The sequence below is a fragment of the Lacerta agilis genome, chromosome 2 (genome assembly GCF_009819535.1).
Source record: "Lacerta agilis isolate rLacAgi1 chromosome 2, rLacAgi1.pri, whole genome shotgun sequence".
Classification (NCBI taxonomy): Eukaryota; Metazoa; Chordata; class Lepidosauria; order Squamata; family Lacertidae; genus Lacerta; species Lacerta agilis.
In genome coordinates, this window is record NC_046313.1 from 33,813,075 (window position 1) to 33,831,525 (window position 18,451).

Below are 18,451 nucleotides of genomic sequence, written 5' to 3' on the forward strand. Positions count from 1 at the left end.
CTTATCTTATAAATCAGCTGCTGTTACATAGGTACAAAAGAGATGCCATTCCTTCATACCCTGCTTCTCTGAACAATTGCAGAATAAAAATGAGCTTAAGTATTCTACAAAATTCACAGCAGCCCTTGTGTTTTACATTCTTTTCAACTTCATTTGTAAAGCTCAAAGTCAATGTGCTGCACTACATATACAGTACATTTAACACAGCCCAGGAATGTATACTCTGGGAATACAGATGAAATACTGACTTTGTTTAAACCTCTGCAGCTGCTCAAAACTAGAAACATTTCCTGGGTTTTTAATTGGAATGAAACCAGAGCTAGATCCCCATTGTAGTAACATTATCCAAGAACAATGAAGTATCAAACAGAGAAATGCTTGTACTGTATTAATCCCCACCCCCCGTAACCTGCTAAGGTCAATATCTAGAGATAGAGGAAATCACAAAGTAATTGATGGGAAAGTATAACATGACTTTTTTATCCACAACTGTACCATTAACCAGCTGATGCAGCAGTATTTGCTGCCAGAGTCAGGCTCCTGGAAAATTTTAAGCAATGTGATCCTATTAAAGCAGAATGTGTGTGGGTGTTTACTAAAAGGACTTTGGGGAGGAAATTAGCTAGTTTTACTACATTAGTTACATTGCCAAATGCAAATGTTTTGTACCATTTAAATACAGACATCTTAATACATCTTCACAGAATTTTCTATTTCCTACCTAATCTGATCTATTAGAAATGAGTTTCTTTTTTAAAGTTACAGCTAAGAATGTTACCCAGAGATAGTAGTCCAAAATGTTAGTGCAAATTTGATGTGCAACTTTGCTCTGTTGCCATCTCACCTTTTCTACAACACTTCTTTTTCCCCATTTCTAACTTCCAGTATGCTCATCCTGTACCACAGCGGTGGAGAACCTGTGGCCCTCCAGATGTTGCTGGAATACAATTCCCACTATCCCTGACCACTAGGCATGCTGACTAGGGCTAACAGGAGTTGGAGTCGAGCTGGAATAGCTCAGTCGGTAGAGCATGGGACTCTTGATCTCAGGGTCATGGGTTGAAGCCCCACAATGGGCAAAAAAGATTACTGCAGTGTAGGAGGTTGGACTAGATGGCCCTTGTGGTCCCTTCCAACTCTACAGTTCTATGACTCTATGATTCTATAAAATATGGAGGGCCACAGATTCCCCACTACTGTTGTACAGGAAACCATAATATGATGGAGATAAGTGTGTGTTGTTGACAGCTAGGCTCTCAAGCTGCAAATTCTAATAGTTTCCATTTTGTGGTCCCAAAAGCCCACCTGGCTTAACCAGCTTAAGTCCTTTGTGGGTTGCACTGTCAGTATCTGTCAGCCAGGCACAGAAGGAGCTGCCCTTTCATGTGCATGCATGTGTGTGTACATACAAACACACCAAACCAAAGTTTTTTTTTTCATATTAATATATGTTTGGTCAAAATCTCTCACATTCTGACAGGATAGACTGCATTTGGGAATTTCAGATTTTCCAGTGTACACCCTTCCTGGCTTTAATAAAATCTGAAAGGGAGACCAACATGATAAGATTGCATTGAATGTGAAATGCTGACATGGTGGCTTAAACCGCAATTCAAAAAATCTATCCATTCTTTAGGACTGCACCCCTATGTGCACCTCCCTGAGAGTAAGTCCCACTGAACTCAGTGAAGCTTACACAAGAGTAGACATGCCTACAACTGCACTATAGACTACTCTTAGCATTTGAATGAACTTCTCATGTTTAATAACTGCATGTTTAAGTCTGCACTATTTTCTCCTTCACTCAACCATTCGCCACATAATGAACACATCCAGTTGTTCTACAACTATTATGCATTAAACCATTACATTACCATTGTAAGCTCCCAGGCTTTTACTCCCCAATTACTCTAAACAAAAACAAACCTTTTCCTTGTACAATTTCTCAGGTTACAACCTTCTCTTTGGTGAAAGCCATTTGTTCACAGGAGACAGCACTTCTTTAGGCTTTTAAACAGAAGACATTGCATGTATCCATTTCACACACAGTGAAAGACTAGTGTTTATACAGGAAAGATATTAGAAATTGTAGATCTCTATGCAGGGTTTTGAGACAGGAAACCAAAATTGTAGCAGGACTAATTCAGAGGTGAGTACTGTATCATCATGCTAAATCTTTGTTGTCTGGCTTTTCTTATTCAGACCTATTCACTTATTTATATCAGCCACATGCGCACATCCCAGTCATGATGTGTGCCTCAGACCTGCCCTCCAGATTTCTATCAAACATGTCACACATGCTAATCTTGCCTGAAGTAATGAGGCCAAACTCACTTGGTCTGCGCCTGATTCTCTGGAGCAGAGCAATTGGGAGTCTAGCAGGGAGGGGGTGCTAGTGACACAATGCAACTGGCAGCTCACATGAGTTATCAGAATGGCTGAAAGAGCACAGAGTGCTATTCAAATAAAAATATGGCCTTGGGAAATCCACCAATTCCAAGCACTGATCTAAGGCAGACTTTGCAGAAGTTGCTGTCTGATTGTTCTACAGGAGAAAATCTAGAGGCACTACTATGGTTAAGTAGAAAAGCACAATGACAACTGAGAAAAGCCAATGGGCTCCACAAAGAACCTAGATATGGTAAAGGATAAAAGCAGTAATATTTTTTATTTGTACAGAGGCAGCCTCAAAACAAATCAAAACAAAAAATGCACAATGGAAAGGAAGATTAAATAGCAAATGGATTTGGAGGATAATATTAGAAGCTAAATGTTCCTTTTAAAATTAAGACAAAACTGAAGAATAAACAATTCGGTTTCTCATCAACACTGTGCACATACCGGTAGCTCCCATTAGTTTTTTAAAAGCAGAAAATGAAAGTTTTTTAAAAGCAGAAAATGAAAGTTTTTTAAAAGCAGAAAATTAAAAGCAGTCTTAAAAACTATTCAAGACAACCACTCCCCTGTTAATTCTCATTCAAAGGGCCAGTTTGGACATTATGCTAAACAATTATATGGCTTGGAGATATGACCCCCGAGTCCAGCAGTGACCAGGACCCCAAATTAGACGTTACAATGTCACTGGCTAAGGTTCCTGGATCTGAGCCTGATGTTGATGGTCAGAAGACTACTGCATCCAAGGCCGGCAGGGAAAAACCTGCTGAGCCAGTTCTCACAGTTTCAGGATCCCAAGAGCCAGGTTCTGACCTTTCCCCAGATCTGAGAAAATAAGTGCTTCCCACACCACCTCACCAGTCCACAGCACAGACAGCACACAAGGAGGGAGGCCATGAGGTGCAAGGTATTTAGGTCAGAACTTGGGCCCTTTCAGAGACTCCAGTTTTCCAAAAGCAGATGGAACCTATGAGAAGGGGCTTAGAGGCAGAAGTTCAAAAGGCTTCAGTTCACTTCTAAGCCTTCCTGAAGCAAGTTGTTCACTAGGAAGTTTCCTTGGTACCGTAACAAGAGACTCACCCTACCCTGTGGGCTTCATCACAGGATCAGGACAAGATGGGACATATTGCTAAAACTCATGCTCACTTACACCCCATCCTCCTGTCTGGGGCAGCTGTAAGGAGGAGAGCAGGTGTATCTGCTTCCAGTTTCAAACGAACCAAAGTTCCTTATTACTTGGGAACTTGAGGGAATTCTAGTTAGTGAAGAAGCCAGGATCATATACCAAGGATTCATCCTGGCTTGTTTAAATTAATCATAGTTTTAACCAGGGCTTTTTTTTCCAAACAGAACTCAGTTCTGGCACCTCTCAGGTGGATGCCATTTCCATTATAAGAGAACAAGGAAGGCATTCATGATGAGTTCCAGCACCTCTTTTTCTAGAAAAATAGCAGTGGTTTAAACTAGCCATAGTTTCAATAACGGCAGAACAGGGGAGGTGGGAGTACACAAGTCTGAGACTCATTTGCTTAATCCAAACAACAGTTTAGTCTTATGTTCAAAAGGGCACTGCACATGCCTTTTAGACATGCTTCTCTATAAAGTAGATATGTGCCACTTCAAATACAGCTTAAACCACACTCAACACTTGCTTGATGATGTTACGAGCTGATGAGCTTTTGCAGCAAAAGTCCTTCTGCTTTACAAAATATCTGGTATGCCTTCAAAGTATTTTGTTTTGCTTAAATACAGAGCCATCTTTCCCATAGGGCTTAGTGGTGCTTTGCACCAGGGCACCAGCCTCTCAGGGGCACCCCAGCAAGTGGGGGAACTGTGCGGCCTCCCCTTTCCCTGCACACCCGCCAGCTGCGCCCTGCCAACCATAAGGCTGGTGGGTGTGCAGCTTGCCTCCCAAGCCTCTGTGGGGATCGTTCTCCTTCCAAGGAGGCTTGGGAGGGAAGCTGTGCTCTCCTCCAGCAGAGGCTTGGGAGGAGCACAAGTTCACTCCCAAGCCTCTGCGGGCATCACTCTCCTGCAGTGGCATGGGGGAGAGTTGCCCCCCCCCTGGCTGGCAGGGCGAAGCTACAGCCACCCCAACACTATCTGTGGTAATTTTGGGGCGCTGGGCGGATATTTGCACCCCGGCGCTGCATCTGCTAAAGACAGCCCTGCTGAAATACATTTAGCAGCTTGGTGGTAGACTCTGCTACTCCAGGTGACCTTTAAGGAATACACTTACAAAGTATAGTATGAATTAAATAGACTGCAGTCCCTCAGGAAATGAATTTCAAGCCAGTCTTGTAAAGGAGTATTACTGCTTGGAAGGACAGGGCTTCAACTCAAAGAGATTCTGCACGGTCTGTAGTGAATTGCATTATGCAGCAAGTGAGGAAGGTCTTCCAATTTCCATAAGCTATTCTGCTTTTTAGAAGTCTAAACTGGTTAGTACTTACCTGTACCCAAAATTTCAATCTAAACATTCTTTCTTCTGATGAGCTGCCTAGCTGTGCTTGTGGTGGTGGTGATGGTGGGGGGGGGGGGTTAAACCAGTAGTTGATATAGTACTTTAGTTGCCTTTTTGCAGAGGGCTTAAGAAATAAACACCAACAAGAAACCTTTTGCGGTAGCTATTTCAATTCCAGTTAGAAACATGGTTTGATACCACAGGGGGCTTGAGGAAGGGGCCCCACCAACTCAGCTCTCTGGAAATAACCTCTCCCACCCCACCAGCCCAATGATTCTTGCAAGATGCTATTTAATTTACCAAGGTCATCATTAGCTATGTGAATGTATGGGGGGTGTACTCTCCAAAACATTGCCCAGATTTGGGAGGGGTAGGACTTGCTCTCCTGGATTATATGCATTTGGCAAAAGATTTTTGGTTTTGGTTTTTAAGATAGTAACCTTTTCCTGGCATAGGTTCAAATTAGATAATATTTCAAGTTTACAATGTCTGCTTAGAAATCAAATTCAAATTAACTCAGTTTTTTCTTGCCTGGTTGATGGAAGTCTGCCAATGCTGAAGGTATTTATATTGTAGGATTCAACCAACAAAGAAGAAAGAGGTCATGCCCATCAGTTTCAGCGAGTCTCCTCCCACAAGACAAACACCTGCAAAGTAGCTCACTTGTTGAGCCTTAGGCCCAAATGAGCAGCAAAGGACAACTCCAAAAAAGTCAAATGAAAATTCACACACACACACACACACACACACACACACACACAACGTCACAGAAAGAACTCTAACACAGAGCTGTTCTCCTGGCACACTACCAGTGTGACAACTGAAAGAGAAGAGAAGTGAGCAGGAAGATATGAACATAGACAGTAGGGACTTGGCATGTGCCAAAAATCTACCCTAGCTTGAGAGATATTCCAAACGAGCTAAGCTATACACAGGTACAGAAACCCCATGTGTGACTGCACAGAGAGACCATGAAAAAGAAAGATGAGAAACATGCCAGTTGCTCTTTACTAATTTTCTTAATAAGGCCTCAGATAATTGCAAAGTGGTAAAATGAATCAGAGTGGAAAGACAAGTGTTCCTTGTTTATTTCTGCAAGTGATCTATAAATTGTGTTTCACTGGCCTAACAATAGAGTCATTGACACTTCAATTAAGAGCCTTTATTATTAAGACTCTTGAAGGATTCAATGTTATACAGGCAACACTAACACATCAGATCTCTACATGTGCATCCAACTCTATGGAAAGGAACATGTTTCCTTTTCAACCAAAGGGTAATAGACTGTTTTTAACAATGTAATAATTATAACTTTTCCCCTAGCCATATGAAACAGAAACTAATGAGTTGGCATGGAAAGGAATTCAATGTCAATACATCTTTTAAACCTGGATCTTCTGAAACACTGATAGCGGTTGACCTTGTGTTTTTCTTCTGTGCTACTTTGCTTCTGGCGGGCTATTGCAAAGACGTATTTGGTGGAGAAGCAAATACCAAAAAGGTTTCTAGCCTATTAAACAATGAAATATGTAATACAAAAATCCCACATTTCAACCTTAAGATTAGATTGTGCCATTTCTTTAAGAGCCTCTTAAAGGGCATGAGCAGTAGAGTTTTAAAATATGCAAATGTATTTAAATATAATCAATCAGTTAAAAGCTATAAAATGATTTGAAAAACTAATCAGTTGACAGCACTAGTTAGAAATAAGAAGGTAATCAGTCTACTAACTTAGAATTAATGTCCTAAAAATATTTATGAGAGCTGATATTTTTCAATAAACTATAAAAGTGTTCTGAATGTATCCTCACACAAAAACAGCCCGCTTTCAAGTTCATTAAAAGGCAGGAAACCACTTAATAATAATAAAGTATTTCTGCCAAAAATAAGGTTCACTTGATTATAGAATTTCGAAGAGGGGCATTCAGCTACATCACCAAGATAAAGTAAAACCTTGCACATCACAAATGGCTTGCTTCCAAATGATCCTGCTGCTTTGGGTATCAAGCATTTCAATGATTTGCATAAGGTATTTTAAAGCAACAAAGCATCAAGTTGTAACACATACTAAAATAAAATCCTTTACATGCAATTTTATAACAGCCCTCACCACCAGCTAAGTAGCCGTGCAGATTTCCTACAGCATTGTGGGAAAGTGCCTGCTGCTTTGAGTGAATGCATTAGCTTTGCTAAAGCAGTGTTTTTCAACCACTGTTCCGCGGCACACTAGTGTGCCGCGAGATGTTGCCTGGTGTGCCGTGGGAAAAATTGAAAAATTACTTTATATATAGTCAATATAGGCACAGAGTTAATTTTTTTAACATTTTCTAATGGTGGTGTGCCTCGTGATTTTTTTCATGAAACAAGTGTGCCTTTGCCCAAAAAAGGTTGAAAAACACTGTGCTAAAGCTTTCTTTACTGTAGCAGATCCAGTGACTGACTCATAAACTGTCAATTGTTAGAGAGCACCTTTCTTGATCTAAATGGTACATTTTGGAAGGGAGGGCTTTCTTCAGAATGCACAAGCACTCTCACACATATATCTAGCAAACTTTATAGAATGATACAACATGGCATGGCAGCGGCTGTGGTCAGTAGAGGCTGACTAGAACACTAGAATGCTATGCACCACACAGTTAATCAGCCCCAAGGGCCAATCTGCCAATCTACAAAAAGATCTTGCCAGTTACACAAGAGGCTGCCTGTCTACCCTTTCACCTGAAGGTAATATATTGCCTTTGCTGTTGTCGTTTAAACAGCTCCTTGAGATACAGAAAATAAATCTAGTCTAGTGTCATCATGATGCCATTGAGAAGATCAGCCCACTTTTGAGCACTGCATTGTTCATTTCTAAATGACAGGATTTCATGCACTACAGTATTTTGGTTTCTAAACAACATTCAAGAACTGCAGATTATTTCATTTTCAAAATAAACAGAGCAGGAATTAACTCTGATACAAAGAGAGCTCAAACGTGGATTTTAAGAGACAAAACCAATACTACCTTGTATTTTTATGATAGTTATCTATTTGTAATATAGCACAAAAGCTTTCCACATTCTAAACAAATTGCTTGCTGCTAATAATCACACCATACTTAATGGTATCTAACTTCCTAATCCAATTTTAGAGAAACAAATCCAATAATTACTTACATATGCTTTTTAATGATTACAATCTCAGAGGAATCCCAACTCTACACAAAAGCATTAAGAAATTGTATATGGATTTTATTAATGCAATGAATGGGATCAGTCACCCAGATTTCAATTACTACAAAAGCTTTTAAGCACATTTCTACAACAGAAGGAAGGAATGCATACAGAAGTGACAAAAACTGCTTAATCCCCATAGTGTTGATTTCTCACTGTTTTAGACTTTCAGTATCATCAGATCAAATTCTGTACTATGCTCTCTTCCACTCCTAAAATAAAGGAACCCAACCCCTTCCAAGCACACACAAAATCCCCTTGCATTTCTTCATCGGCAGGAGAAAAGAGAGGTGCAACACAAGAGAGTATTCTGGAATAGGAACAGTTAAACCCAGCAATGCATTCTTGGCCACTGCTGTGACAGGATTTATTTACAGCTTCCATTAAACACAGCAGCTCCATTACAAAGTGCTGTATGTGAGAAGAATTTTTGATTATACAATGCAAGTGCCGTACTGCATAAAACATAGCATGCCAACGTATTTCCCCCCCACCCGTAATTGGTTTGGGTCATTGTTTGATGGGTTTATGAATTCATTACAGGAAACAGATGGATCCCATAAATCAGAGCTATTCATCCAGCCAATCAAATGGGCAATTCCCCCCCCCATTTTCTCCTCCTCCCCCCCCCCCGGTTCTTAATGAAGCCACTTCCTTCGTGTCCAAAACTGTGTATAGTGTATAGAGAAAGAAGTTGTTAAAGCAACCTCAAAACAGGAACAGGAAACAGGAAACACCCTTTAAATAACACCAATAAGGTAATCATACCCACAAAGAGGTACCCCCATTGAAGCCAGATACAAAGAAAAGATCTTACCCAGTTCAGCTGAAACACAGGAACTAAAGCAGAAAGGTTAAAATGTTCTGCTTTTTAGTAAATTCTGTTTTTAAGGACAAGAAAACAGTTTTATAATGGAAATGCTTATTTTGCCCCCCATTCCACTTTCAGATGGTGAATTTTTATTGAGAAAATTACTTCCTTTGTCTACTAAACTCTCAAGTTTGACAACAGTGACATCTGCTGGTAAAAGTGAAGGTATCACCAATGTTACATAAGGAATGTTTATGTAGGTAGTTCTCTGCTATGTCTTTCTACACACAGAAAATTCCAAATCATGTGTAAAATGATGTTTTGCTCTAAGTGGTGCTTTTAAAAAAATGAACAAGGTTTGTAATTTTTTCTCAAACCTGCTGCTTTAAAGATTTTAGTTACAATCTTCACATCTCTTTCTCTAAAATAGCACCACTAAAAGACACTAAGGCTGTTCTGATTTATAGATTCAAGATTAACACCCCAGTCCTAAGCATATAGCATGAAGACAATTCCACTGGTTTCAAGATTTAGAAGATGATATCAACCAAACTCTTTTGTTTAAACATTCATTTAGATATAGACTGGATACTAAGAGCATTTTGATATAACCATCTAGGTTTGCTTGCTGTTGCTTGTGTACCATATTCTATTAGGATGCTGGGGAGGGGGCAGAGGTGGGGGGGAGACCAAACATCCCTGACTTTCCATTTAGATTGTTGCCTTTACAAGTTTTACATTACAAAAGTAACGTTACACATGACATAAGACATAAAATCCAGGAAAATTTATACTAGTAAACGGACTTTTAAATGCTTTCAAACAAGATTTTACTAAAAAGTACTCTTTGGGGTAAATTTACAAAAAGTTACTTAAATTCATGTATTTACTTATTCATGAGGAAGAATTCCAAATGCCACATTTACACATCTGTTTTTAGCCCTTGTGCTTAACTGTGACAAGCTCTTCTATGGGTAAATATTTCCAACAAATTAGTTCAGTTATGCAATTTGCCATTTGCATGTCCACCTGGGCTTAGTAGAGGTTGCCCCCTGATGAACATTCGTGTTTTAACCTGCACCTACAGAGGCCAGAGAGACAAATATCCTAACAAAGAACTACTGGTGAAGATTTTAGCATAACCCCTAAGAGGGATCCTCTCTTTCCTACATAAGAATTTGTATGCAGAATGTCTTTCCAGTTCAGTTCCACTCACAGACTCACAGTCTTTTCTATCTGTGGGTCTTAAATCAGAGGGACAACACATCAGTTTAGCCTGTTCTCATCTGAATACCTTTTTAATGGGCCTCAAGGTGTGAAGCATAATTTATTCTGAAAGCGCACACCAAGACATATGATCATCAAATGAAGTTGGTAGATAACTACCCATCCTAAATGGCTATTATAAAACAGTGAAATTTATTTGCCATCTATTCAGCAGCTTTTGATTCAGACAAATTAATTCCTAATTTTTGTGCTAGAGAAGCTGCTTGAAAATATGTCATCCAGAAAGAATTTAAAACCATCAGTGGGATACCAACGTTTTATGAGGAAGCCATGGTATCTTATAGGTTCTACAATGAATGAGTCACAAATCACATTTTTCAGAGAGAGCATTTCCTATCACTCAGTACAAATTACACATTTTCACTTGAATCTGACTTGCTTATCCTCCCTCAAGCATATAAATACAAGTACACTAAGAATAGCATTTAATGTGTTGCACTTTAATTTTGAGAGCTTCAAACATTCTGCTTTTACGTATACTTTTCTACATTAACAGCCTCTCTTAAAACTGGGCTTTTAAAAATCCATTATTTCTGCATCTCTGCGGGATCCCTGGAGATGCTGCTATCATACCATCTATATTGAATCTTGGTAGAACATATGGAACCAGGGTTGCTATCTGGAAACAGAACTTATCTATTTCTTTCTTTGTTAACTAGCTTAGCTGTCCTGATACTAAGTTTCCTATTGCCTCATCAATAACTGTCCTTATAGAAAATGGGTACCTATCCTTAATACAGCCCTTCAGAATGCTGATGTACAGGGACAGACAGACTCTAAACAAAGCACTGTGTGAGTCAAATGTTATTTAGCTCCTTTCCTTGCAATCGTGAATTTGGCAGAGGCCTCCTCTTAAGCACCTCTAGGCTACAGTTTGCTCCATTCTCCACTTTGATCTCCCATATCGAAGCTTTTATTGCAGAAAAATGAGTGCAGAAACTGGTAAAAATGCAGTGATGAAAATTAGAGCTGGGGTTCCCCAATACTGAATATGATGTAAGGCTCACCCACGGGAAAAGGTGAGTCCAGTACGAGGCGTCATCCTTATCAGGTATGTCTCCTAGCAGCATCTGGCAAACTAGAAGCCATTCTGACAATTTTGCCCCAAAGCAGGTTAGTAGCATTGGTTTCTTCAGTAAAGGCTGGAAAGCTGCCTTTTTAAGGCAAAGTGAGGCAGCCATTCCCATCCTTCCCACCCTCCTGAACCAGTGTCCCAATGGTAGCAAACCACTGTCAGACAGTGGTTGCCAGAGCAAGGCAGCAATATGGAGCTAGCCTCCCAACACTGCTGTTTCCCCAAATGCTGTGGGAGTGGGGCAGCAGCAAGGTACCCCAGAACAGCTGTGGAAACCAAGTCGGTCCAGTTTTCCCACCATGGTAAGTTGTAATGAAGCTACTGCTGGAGGCCAGCTCCACAGTGCTGCCCACTTAAGTCTTCAGGTACAGTGGATAATCTATGCTGATTCAATAATCAACATAATAATCTTATGTTGAAGCAAGGCTCAACTATCAGTAACATCAACTTCTGTATGTGGAATTGAGGGCTGGAAATCAACCTCAACCAGTAAAGATTCTGATTTCATCTGTAGACATTTTGCTATCTGCGCTAACTCACACAATTAGTTGTCTGCATTCCCCAAGCATCTTCTTTACATGAGTGGGTTACAAGTAAAAAAAATATCCAAGGAACTAAACCAAGACCATCACTCCCAACCCTACATTCTGTCTATAAACTGGGTCTAAATAATCCCAGCAAGCTGTAAGAAATTGTGTATCTGAACAGGAGGAAACAAATGCATCACAAAATACTCATTTCAGCTGAAACCTGCCAAGCATAATTTTGCTATAGTGGCAGCAAAAAAAGGAACAAAAAGTACAGTAGTGACTGAAAGTATCACCATAATGGCAACATTTTAAAAAATGTTTCATTTGTAATTTAAAAATAGTAAATGTGATCGGTCCTAGCTCAAGCCAAGTATCATTCCAGTCTTCTGCCGTATCACTTGAACTACATCAGCTTCCTTGTACTGCAGCAGTCTGTAGAGCCACAGCGGGGGCAGAGGACACCCAAGTGCTGTTGTATTCATTGCCAAGATCAGCATTCTGCTCTGCCATCAGCAGAGCAATCATCTGTGTCAGTGGGCATGCATCTGGAATTGAGTTTATTCAAAGAGATATAAAAGGCCAGAAATCTAAGCCAGCAAAAGGTAACGACACAATGGTGGCATCTTTGACACTCCTGTCACAGCACCTCATTCCAGGCCGGCACAACATGATCCTGACATGTAGAATTGGCAGGTTAGAACCAAAGCTGGCCCAGTTCCACATGTATGATGATAACATACAAGTATTAAGTCTCAAACTTTTCAGCACCACTTCAGAAGCAACACAAGATTAGGCTTCTCAGCATCAAGGTGTCTGGTACATTTTTCAGTCTCAAACTCTACTAAGGGACACATTCCATGGTGAAGCCAAACATGAAGATAGCAATAAAATCAAAGATTAGTCAAAATAGGTACTTTGCTATATTTCACTTCACATTTTCTTTCTGGTTGTTTCAACAGCAATTCTTTGCTTATTTCCAATACATACACACTGCTCCTAAAATTACAGGATCGTCTTTTTAAATGTTTTTAATTCAAAAGAACAGTGAATTTCCATAATACCCATACAAACTCATAATCTCAGGGTTGTGGGTTCAAGCCCCACATTGGACAATAGATTACTGCATTGCAGGGGGTTGGACTAGATGACCCTTGTGGTCCCTCTACAATTCTATGATTCTATGAAACTGCTCTAAATCTAACAGACTAGGTATGGAGAAAGAGGGGGACTTTCTGTGAAGCAGCCGGGTTCCAAGATTGCTCCATGTTTACCATCTGCTGTGAGAATCATGTGATTGGAAGGGACTTCAAAGATCATCTAGCCCAGGGATGGGAAACTTTCGGCCCTCCAGAAGTTTTTAAACTCCCAACTTCCATTGGCCAGTCAACATGGCCAATGATCAACCACGATGAAAGTTGTAGTCCACTAAATTCTGGATGGCCACAGATTCCTCACCTCTGATCTACCCCAACTCCATGCCAATCAGGAAATCTACTACTGGAGCATCCCCAATAGGTAGCAGGGTCAGCCTAAGGCATTTTGGCACCTGAGATGGACCACAAAATGGTGCCCACCCCTCTGGCCAAGGAAGAAGAAAATAATGAAGATATCGGGAACAAGCGGGAGGGATCAAATCAACCTTACCCTGTGGCTGAACTGAATTAAAGGTGGGTGCAGATCCCAGGAGACCCTGCCATTTCCTCCATAGGGATGGGAGGAGACCAGCAGTGCCTCATATTCATTGAGAGGCCGCTGTGGAGGCATCATTGGGAGTGGGGTTGCTGAGGAGAAGACAGATCTGGCCTCCAAGTAGTGTGCTGCAGTTGCTGCTAGCAACACAGCGGTAGCAGTGGGCGATGCATTCCTCAGAGGCTGAATCTGCACTCCCTGTGGATCCTGCTACTAAAGGCTTGCCTCATGGACAGGCCAGCCCCAATAGGTAGCCATCTAGCTTCTGATTAGAAACCTCTGTTAGACAAGTCCACCACCTTTCAAGGCAATCAGTTCTACTGTCAAGAAGCTTGCAATGTCAGAACACTTTTTCCTAATATGTAGTCTAAATCTTCTTTCATGTAATTTGAACCCATAGGATCAGGTCCTACCTTCTGGAACAACAGAAATGAATTACTCCATTATCTATGTGACAGCTCTCAAATATGACTATCATATGAAGACGACTAATATATCACCTCTTAATTCGCTTTTCTCCATGCTAAACATACCCAATTAGCAAGGAGTTGTGCTGTCATAGATGTGATGGCTATGGGGAAAGGCAAGACTTTATGTAGAGCAATTAAGCAGTGCCTCCACTGCCAAACATGCTCACATATTCAAACCTACCAACAAAACCAAAATACCTAAAGGTTTGCTTTACAGACCAAACAAAAGCTGAACTTCTCAGGATGCTGAGAATTCTGCACCTTATACACAACTCTGCAATTGTATTGTTCGTGGTAAAGAATACATGGTGTACTATATTAAACATGTCACACGTCTTTGCACCAAGAAGCAGAAGGTAAGGACATAGGTATGTATTACCTGCTATAATATGTTATAGAGTATGGACAATGTTTTAATGTCAGCCAAAGCAATTCAATTTTCAGAGGATTCTGAAGAAATCTGTAAAAAAAATAACTGGTCTATCACAGGTGATGGAACAGAAAATTCATGAAGAGATTGTACAGGGTTCCAGTTCATGAGGACAATGTATGAGGTCTGAACATTGGATTCAGCTACGTTCTGAATTGAATCAGGTTGAATTGGTCAATTTGTGCCCTGCCTCCATCAGCTACAAATCAAAACAGATCAAGTTGTCCCGAATTTGTGCTCATCTGTAGCTCAGAAAGTCAAACATACCAGCTTCAAACTGTTGCAATTATTAATTACAACACCCTATAAGGAATATGCCAAGGTGGGGAGAGGGGGAGAATGATCTCACACCACCCAACACTCTCCAATCACAGGGCTTTGCTTAATAGGAGCTGCAGGGCTAGTCTAGAATGCTATCATTCTACCCAACACTCTCTAAGTTCTATCTTTTCAGAAGTGTATGGGGGAGTGAGATGACATTTGTTCAGCTTCTGTTTGTTTTCTATTATTACTAAGAAAAAACCTCAAACATTTTCAAAATTTTGATGGAAATCCCAGAGCAGCCCCTGTTGTTGTATTTTAATCTATTTTTGAAAAAAAAAGCTAATTTTAAAGCCAGCTAGTCCTAGAGCTACCCATCTGTACTTTGGCAGGGATTATCCCATCTGTAGGAGCTACCATGTCTCCAACGTTCAGACACCTATGTGAATATATACATATATTTTTATATAGCCATTTGGTTTCATGACACTAGTCAATAAGATTTCCAGATTGCAATCTGGATTCCAAACGGGCTGGAACAGGACCAAATCAGGCCAGACTGGATTTACACCTCAGGGCCACAAATTGGATTGGGGGATCCATGCCCAGCCCTACAATCTATGCATGGTCAGAAGGCTTCTCTTTTACAGAGATGCCCCCAATGTGGAAAATGGGGGAGCAGTAGAGGAGGTAGAGGTGAGACCAGTGCATTCAGCTCCGCTCTCTATCCATGTTATGTTGATACCCATAAAGGATTATATAATTAGATTGTATTAATTTTGAATTAATTGGTATTTGTATAAACTGTATAGTTAGGGTAATATTGGGAAACTAATAAAAATATTTGGAAAAAAGGATAATAGACAATAGAATACTCAAATACCATTATAGCCTGTAACTCATCTACTAAATAGAAAACACATATTGTTTCATGATGCTTCTGCTCTTTAAAAACTTCAAAATAATATCTTTCTAAATAACTCAGTAGCATTAAGTTATAACATGAGATAAGGAGAGGGAGAGAGAAAAATTTAGAAGATGGGGAAGAAGCGGAAGAAGTGGATAGGCAGGGAATAGATAGGAAACTATGGAAGGAGGGGAAGGGAAGTATATGAAAAGATGCATTCTTGTTATTTCTTTTTTAATGTAATAGTTTATGTATTAATGCTGAATTGCAACAGAAAAGCAAATAAAAAATATTTACAGAAAAAAATGTTTCTAGATAGGAACATCTTCATCTATGTGTTACCTTTTTTTAACATCAAAGAAGAATATGTTCATTTTGTTAATGCCCATAGTTCTTGCATGTTAGAACATGGTCCAGAACCATAAAATGTTTCCTTTGGCTCACTAATAAGGCTAGGCTAACATTCTCTGCTGGTTAGTACACTTTTCTTTTTTAAAACACACACACACACACACACACACACACACACAACATTCTACTGCTCAGTACTGAAAACTTGGAATGATACAGTATCAGGAGAGCTCTTCATTAATTCAGCTGAAGCCTAACAGAATTTTATGTCTGCAGGGCCATCATACATTAATGACATATATGGGAAGCAGCATTTAAATTATTCAGGAACACTAGGAATGCAGATCCAGCAGTTTTTAGATTTCTCAACTGCTGTATAAAAAAAACCTACCCTCTCTCGCTTGCTCATTCTCTCTCTCTCTCTCTCTCTCTCTCTCTCTCACACACACACACACACACACACAAAATTCTGCAATCAATGAGTTGATGAAAACCAGCAGCACTCCTTTCAATTTGTTGCACACGTAACAATGAACCCTTCTGTTTTTCTTGCAGATGTAGACACTCTTTTACATGACCAGAGAAGCCTTCAAATTTATGTTCGCTAAATCTTCCAGGGCAATTCCAGCTATTATAAACATATAAACAAGTGGCTTCCTCTAAAAACACCAAAGAGACTAGAATCAGGCATAGAGCAAACAGAATCCATATGTCTGTGTTTACAGACTAACAACAACGGTGCCAGTGTGCAGAGCTGGCTTATTCTATTTGTTGTTTTAGTTGGCAGCTCTTGCTTGAGCACCCGTTGCCATGGCAACTCTGTGCACAACTCACAATGCACCCAAACGAACTCGGAGCTAAATTAACTTATTGCATGTCACCAATGAGAAATGACTGTTCAGAGGTAATTTTCTGTACTAATATGTAATAGAGTTAACTCTCTAAATTGAATTAAATTAATTAAATGCCACTCCCAGTAAATCAGATTCTATTACATCAATGTTAAAATAAATTAAATGTTTTATTAAAACCACTAATAATATTATGCTATTACTTCATTCATTCAAAATTCTGTACAGTTGATTTTAGACACATGCATGCTTTGCACTAACTTGAATGGTCTGTATTTGATGCAGCTCTACTTACAGCAAATTATGACAAGGAATAGGGCAGAGTTGGTTTCAATCAAATAATCCATGCTATAACACCACTGTTTTAAACATTTTTTTCAAGCTTAAGATGTGGACTCCATACTCTCTCTCTCTCTCTCTCTCTCTCTCTCACACACACACACACACACACACAATTTTAGTGGGGCAGCTCAGAAAGATCAAGAACATGTGAAGTAACAACATACAAAACAAACTTTAAAAAGAGTTACAGAAAAATGTAACACCCTTAGAGGAGGGGGAATTTTAAAAAGGAAATAAAATTAATAAATTCAGAATTCCTATTTGTACAAAATGTTGGCTTTCAAGTTACATATTATCATTCCACAGAAATACTTTGGCGTCACTGTGGACAAGGTTCAAAAAGTCATTGGCACATATTAGGAATCATACTGTGCAGAGTTACCACACAAGAACTGGAAAAGATACAGAGAAGAGGGGGGAACCCCACACAGCATGGCATCCTATCAATGAAAAGGGAAACCCTGCATATCAGAACCATGCTTTATGAACAATCTAAAAGAGGAATCTTCTGCAAACAGCAGAGGGAGCACACACTATTCTTATGCCTGTGTTGATCCTGCTGATACTGGTGTTACTCAGAGAGGGCGGGGGAGATGCAATGCTCATTTCATTAAAGGATAGAAGAGTTAACATTTCATTAAAGGAGAAATGTTTAACATCTTTGGCCCTTATTTTCTGCATTTCTTCAAAAACTTTAGGAAAGGAGGTGTGTCAAATGCTTCCATGTGGAAAGCTTTTTAAGAAGCCATGCCCTCTTCCAGGATGCTCCATTTCCCCGCCTCCTCCCCCAATTGCCTGCAACAGGCACTTGGCTGAATATGTTTAATATTCATCAAGCACTTTTTGAGTTCTTTACCCCACTATTCAAGGAAATACTGTGTTTAGATTTATGCACATTCATGATACATCTGTTTAAAAACCTTTTTAAAAATAATAATAATTGTGCATCTGATATGTACTGGACTATAAGAGACACACCCAGCCTATCAATTGTGGAGATCATACCCTTGTATGAACACACTTCCCTTTAAAATATGAGCCTTTTTTGGTCATTGCATCTGTGTACTGTAAAATACAGCTATTTACAAACATATGTACCCTTCACAACTGACATGGTGAATATATATTAGTTCTCTGATATCTATATCTGTGTAGAGAACAATGGAGAGGAGGATGTCCTAATTATTAGCATGCACCTTTTAAAATATGCCTGCTATCATGGGGAATGTGACTTCACATATGAATCTGAACATACAGAAGGTCTCCCAGATACAGAGACCTTGTATGCCCATGGTGCTCAGGATCATGGCCAATGTATTTTTGAAATATGAAATAAACACTCCTGAAAAATTGCAACATGCCTAGAATAATCTTTCC

At 39.7% G+C, this 18,451-nt stretch overlaps 1 protein-coding gene across 10 annotated transcripts in view; it reads right to left on the reverse strand.

The window, feature by feature from the left end:
- TNRC6C (trinucleotide repeat containing adaptor 6C) overlaps positions 1–18,451 on the reverse strand; it is a 113,077-nt gene that overhangs the window by 61,139 nt on the left and 33,487 nt on the right. The gene's annotated exons all lie outside the window — the stretch shown is intronic.